This window comes from Lactuca serriola, chromosome 9 (assembly GCF_051521515.1).
Source record: "Lactuca serriola cultivar US96UC23 chromosome 9, Lser_US96UC23_V15, whole genome shotgun sequence".
Lineage (NCBI taxonomy): Eukaryota > Viridiplantae > Streptophyta > Magnoliopsida > Asterales > Asteraceae > Lactuca > Lactuca serriola.
In genome coordinates this window covers 24954161-24960718 of record NC_136416.1, presented here as the reverse complement: position 1 = coordinate 24960718, position 6558 = coordinate 24954161, and the positions used below count along the sequence as shown (strand labels likewise).

General features: G+C 34.6%; 1 long non-coding RNA gene across 2 annotated transcripts; it reads right to left on the bottom strand.

Annotated features, from left to right (window-relative positions):
* Nucleotides 1–2878: 2878 nt before the first annotated feature.
* On the bottom strand, nucleotides 2879–3986 carry LOC145074216 (uncharacterized). Of its 2 annotated transcripts, none has more exons than XR_013691749.1 (4): nucleotides 3768–3986; nucleotides 3613–3673; nucleotides 3482–3521; nucleotides 2879–3155 (listed from the first exon to the last, which is right to left on the bottom strand). It is a non-coding gene; the product is annotated as an uncharacterized LOC145074216 (long non-coding RNA). The 2 variants fall into 2 exon arrangements; XR_013691750.1 differs by having other exon boundaries at nucleotides 3890–3986.
* Between the last annotated feature and the right edge of the window lie 2572 nt (nucleotides 3987–6558).

Sequence of the window (6558 nt, the reverse complement as noted above, 5' to 3'; positions counted from 1 at the left end):
TGCCCTAAGTGATGATAGTATGTTCAATAAATATATTACATAAAAAAAGTATTACCCTTATGTCGACTTCAAAAAAGGAGTTGAAGATGGAAATACTACGTATGTTTGAAAGGAAAGGTCGATTGGGAGTGAGTTTAATATATTACATAAGAAAAAGTATTACAACCTTATATAAACTTAAGTACTTAACCGAAACAATCTAAGTGATGATAGTATGTTCAATAAATGTATTACATAAGAAAAAGTGTTACCCTTATGTCGACTTCTAAAAAGTAGCTAGAGATAGAAATAATACGTATTTTTGGAAGGAAATGTCGATTGGGAGTGAGAGTTTATTGGTTACATTTCCCATATTATATCGGTTGGAACAAGAACTAGACTGATATATTTCCAATAGAAAGAATAATTAGCTTTGAAAGTGGAACTTGAGGTGAGATCAGAGAAGTGGTACTGAATTGGATCAACTCTCAGGCTTGTTGGAGGGGTAAGATATGGTCGTTTTTAGCTCTCAGAAAGAGATATATGGATTTTGGATCTCTCAAGATCACAATATTTTGATGATTCTGTTGAACCCTCGGGGAGATAGATAGATTTATGATTAAAGAAGCAAGTTATATTATTAATGACAATATTTTCACTGGTAGTTATGCTAGTACAAAATGGAATAGATTTGTGCTAAGAAAAGTAAATATTTTCTTGTAGAGTTTTTTGATGAATCGTCTTCTTACAAAGGACAACCTGGGAGGAGCTATAGGTGTTGATCTTCATTCGACTTGATGTCTTATTTATGACAATCAATTGGAGGGAGTGCATGGATCATGTTTTTCTCAAATACGAAGTAGAGAAGCAAGTTTTGGGAAAAGTAATTTGGTGGTGTGACATTTTTATTCCTTCTGATTGATTGAGTTCCTTCTCATCGATTGAATTCAAGACATTATTTTGTGGTTAGAAAATCTTCAATTATCTAATCACAAACGCATGAGGTTGGGCACTGTTATTGTCTTTACATTGTAATGTGGATCATATGAAAATTCAGAAATGATTTTGTTTTTTTTACTACCAAACGGAGAAAGTATGTAATCGTTGATACTATAGCAATGATTTTGTTTACTTGGTTCGAGCCTAGAAACACTATAATTAAGATTGATTTGATTAATTGGGTCTAAAACCCAATCATTAATATTCATTTGTAATTGCTTTTTTTTTTTCTTTTAACTTCTTGCTATGTTAATATATTCTATATTCAAAAAGTTCAGGAAAAAACCCACCCAAATATTTTAGAGCTACAACCTCATCCCATGCAAAATTATTATATTATAATAAGAAGCAATTGATTTTCGTCAATATAGTCATTATAGATATAGTTTATGAGAAATAAATTAAGACTAAATTGTATTATTGAAGTCAAAGTAGGTGGGAGTAAAGTGTAGTTTGACAAAAGAGTACAGGTTCCCAAAATTCAAACGGATTTCAACGCATGAAAAATTAATTGTTTTGTAAAACCGACAACGATATTATTATTATTATTATTATTATTATTATTATTATTATTATTTATGCTTATAAAATAATTATTATTTTTATTTTTAACGGCAAATGTACGTACAACTTCAGAGATGAATTAGTGAGAGCAGCAACTAAACTCAACCCACCCTTTGAAACTCAAATAGGCGCAACGTTAGATTGTCCGGAGTGCATAGACTAACCCATGTACGAGGCTAACGTGTCCGGTTAAAGGACGCGTAAACACCGTTCCAATGATCGTTGGGTTGGGTGTGATGAGATTACAAAGACGCTCCAAGACGACGAATAGAAAATGAGGGCAGCCGGCAACAGTCATAAATTTTGACTGGATTATTTTTTCTTTTTCCTTTTCGACCGTTCACAAAAAAAGTAAACAAAAAAAACAAATCAATTTAAAAACCATACACTACAACTATAAATACAACTTATTTTACATACATTTTACACTACAAAAACACATAATCTTTTCACATATTCTTTATTTTTCTTCAACCTATGGATCCAAATCAAAATATATCACTCACTCCAAACACCCAAAACCATGGGCGGCTCAATCATTTTGGGGGCTCTAAGCGAGCTAAAAATTCGGAGCCCTTTGGCCTTTACTATACTCGGAAATCGAAAACGGATGAGATGAATATTTCGCAGAAATCAGAATCGGTAGAAGAAAGCAAATTCGTTTCAGTTTCATGAGTGCAGCGATCGTTGATTTATTCTTCTGCTTCATTTATTTTGTAGTTACCGGATTGGATTTTTTAATGGACTAAACATTTGGACTTTAAAGAATATGGGGCCCCTTAGAATTGGGGGCCCTAAGCCCTGCCTTAAAAATCCTAAACATAGAGCCGGCCCTGCCCAAAACACTCCAAATGATTCATTTTCATATTTTAGTTACATGCAATTGATAACATCTCCGATCTAACAACAAACTCTATTAGCCAATCTTTCATACCACCCAAACTATTATCAACAACAACGACCACCACAATTCAATCAACCTCAATTTCAAATCTTTCAGCCCCAATCTTCTCAACCTCAACAATTTCACACACAACCTTCCACTGCTACAAAACAAAAAATAGGGTACCGTTAAAAGGGACTATAGAATACGGTTTTGCAACCGTACTCTATGAGTGGGGTATCCTATTATAAAAGGTAAAAGAATACTGGATCAACGTATTATATATATATATATATATATATATATATATATATATATATATATATATATATATATTTTAAGAAACCATATTCTTTTTACTCTACACATTTCTTTTAACTTGTCCCTTGTTTCATTATGCATCATTATACAAAGCAAGGGTTGCTATTGTCTTTGTCATATGGTTCTCGATGGTAACCAGGAACTCATAAAAGCAATTTTTAAATGGCATTTGAATGTCAATCACCAAAAGCAAGAGATTGATCGTAATTAACAGCAATAAGTGTGCCACAATAATATCATTATTAAATTCCAGGCACCATTGTCATCAAAGTTGTTACCAAATTTGTAAAGGTACTAAAAAAGATGAGACTGGATTTCATTAAGCATAGAAAGAATGTTTGTCTATTCTAGAAGGCTATTACATCTCTATCTCTTTCGCATCTCGTTTCCGTTGCTCCCAGTGTATCACCTGCAACAAAAATGTATATTTTCATAGATTAATACATGTCCTCAATGCCACAAGAATTTTTGTATTTTCTTTCTTATTAAACAGGTCCTAAATGACTTTGTAATAATATGATAAGAGCCGTGAGAAACATCTATAATAGTTTCTCATCTGAGGGTAGCACGATATTTTGATTTCTATCCTTGCAATCATGTTAACCGATTGCAATTTGCATACTATCAAATCGCATGAGTGAATAAAAAAGATTTTATATTTAGCAAACAAACCATAGAAGGGGTAAATTTGAGATTGTGATTAGCCGTTTCTATTATTGAGGGATATTGGATTACATTCAAATGTCGGTTGTGCGCTTTTAGACCCAAACTTTATCTGCATACAAACAAAAGGGCAAGCAACTAAAACAGTTTATAAGAAAACACGAAAAAATGTTGAAAAACTTCATATGCAGGAGCATAAGTACCAACGCTAATGGCGCCTTGTAACTTTTCCCCAAATGCACCGACTTCGACCTAACCAAAACCCTAAGAAAATCAAAATCCACATTTTTTACTGTTATAAAGACATAAATCACAAATTCGATTGATTAAAATCCAATAAAATAGGAACTAATTTTACCGATTATGAACGAGAATTGTCCCACAGGCACAATCTGGATTTACAAGAACTAATTTTACCTAAATAGAGTTGTGTTACAGACGATGGCATATACGTTACGATTTAGGGAAAACACATTATACCTTATGATTTGTGGCAGTTCATCGTCTTTTTTGCTTCGCCAACTATAGCATAGTGGGAGAACGTGTGAAATGGTCAAAGGTCGAAATTATAGGCGCGTAAATTCCTACGCCAAAATAAATTTATAATGATATAAATACAGGCCTTAACATAAAACGATACTCAACGTTTTAATTTGTAACTGAAACCCACTTTCCTTCGGTTTTTTTTGTTTCTCAACAGTATTTTATGTTTCTCCAAAAACGCATGCCACATCATATAATCTGGAAACCTCTATACCCATATTAAATCTAGAGTTTTCTATTTGAGAGTTTGTAGCAGTGTTCACAACCATCTCAAGTCCCATTATCTCAATTCCAACCTATAAATCTCGACGACGACGACGACGAATGGGTCTAAGAAACAAAACAACCGACTTGAAGAAAGCAAAAAAAGGAAAATAACAAAAAAAGAGATCCCTCAAGCGTTGCCGACAAAAAAAATAATCGATGTGCACTCTCCTCTTAGAGTAATAAATAACCAAAGATATCATGTTTAGCATAAGCCTCCAAACAAAACAATTTACTTTTAATGGAACCCAACTAATCGAATCAAAAGTACACGAGACTCCTTGGAGACAATCTCCATCATGCACATCCTCAATAAATGAGTCGAGAAATACCCATTAGCAGTACACGCCCAAATCCAAGAATCGGAAACAAAGGATAAGGAAATATTTCTAATTTTCCCCTTTATCTCAAATAAAGAAACGGAATCCCTCCCTTTTCTAGGCAGCCGAATCCAGCCACAAACCAACGTCGCACTCTCACCCATATCTAGACAACCTATCCATAGCTCTATAGTTCTTGTTGGATTCAATTCGATACAACCCCGGATATACATCATTAAGAACAAGACCCTCCAACCACCTATCTTTCCAAAAGAAAGTATCATTTCTCAACCCTACCTTCCTCCTTACAAGTGAATTCAGGCTAACATTCCATTCCTCCAAATCATTTTTATTGTTAGCAATTGAATTCCACAACTAGGAAGTGAAGCCTTAGGATTGCCGTCAATACCATCTATCTTGTGCTATATTTTAATGCATAATGACCAAAGACTATTTCTATCTATTTTTAATTTCCAAATCCATTTAGCTAAGGGAGCCACATTCATCCATGTAAGGCAACCCACACCAAAGCCACTTTTATGCTTAGGCAAGACCACATTGTTCTAATAAATCCAAAGAATATTTTTTCTATTGTATTTTCCACTCCATAAGAACTTCCTCCTAATTTTCTCCAAGCAATCAATGACTTTCAATGGAGCCTTAAAAAGCAAAAAAAAAAGTAAAGAAGGAAGTTGCTTAAGACTGATTTAACAAGCGTGAGGCACCCACCCAACATTAAATTATTCTCCTTCCAAGGAGATAATTTCAGTTGGAAGTTATCCAAAATAGGTCTCTAATGCTTGTCTAATTTCATATTAGCACCAATAGGAAAACCAAGGTAAGTAAGGGAAATTTCTCAGCCTCACAACACAAAATTCTAGCAAGATTCTCCACCTCTTAATCATCAACCCCTACTCCAAACACCTTGCTTTCTTTTAGATTAACATTTAGCCTCGATGCCATGAAGAAGCACCTTAAGAGCCTATCAAGATTAATTAGGTTCATCTCAGACCATTCCCTAGTAAAAGTAACATCATCTGCATATATAAGATGAGATAAGATAGTATCATTATTTGGAAGAGTAATACCTTGAAAAAGATGTTGATCACAAGCCTACCTCATAGTAATACTAAGACCTTCCATGGCAAAGATAAAGAGAAAAGGGCTAAAGGGTTATTTTGTCTAACACCTCGCTTAATAGAAAACTCCTTAGTAGCGGACCCATTCAAGAGAATCGAAGCTCTACCGGTCTCAAGACAACCACTATCCATCCACTCAATTTGTTGCTAAACCCCATTTTCTCTAAAACCGAGTCTAAGAATCCCTAATTAAGAAAATCAAAAGCCTTGTCGAAGTCAACTTTAAAAATCAACACCTTCCTTTTGTTCTTCTTCGCCCAAGTAACTTGTTAGTAATTAGGGTTTAGGTCCAAGCCCATTAGGGTTTAGCCATTAGGCTTTATGTATTCTCTATATATTCGTATGTAATTGTCTTTTGAGAATCAATCAATCTATTATTTAACATGGTATCAGAGATCTAGGTTAAAACCCTACTGTTGACCACAACCCACAACCACCGCCATCCACCTCCGGTAACATTCTCTAATAGTCGTCGGGGGTGTCTTCATTATTTTCCACATTTTTATTTTTATTCTATTTTCCTCCTAAATAATAAAACAGCCACCGACACCAAACTAGAGCTCTTTCATCGATTTCTTCCACTGCCTCATCTACTTCTACCTCATCCTCAGATAACCCCTGACTTTGAGCCTTCTACCTCTTCCTCGGGTGGCCACTTCTTCAGATCTCTTTTCTGAATTAGGCCCTTCTGTTGTTGTTGCATCCATCCGATGGCACCTTCTCCGTCAGGCAACCTCTGATCTGTAGTCGTTTATTTCTCTATCAACATTGCAGTTTCCGATCTCGCCGAATTTGTGTAACACCTAAAAGTTCAGGCCAAGTTTTTCATTTTTAAATTACCAAAAGTCATAGTTTCACAACCAAATTATCGAATACAGGATCA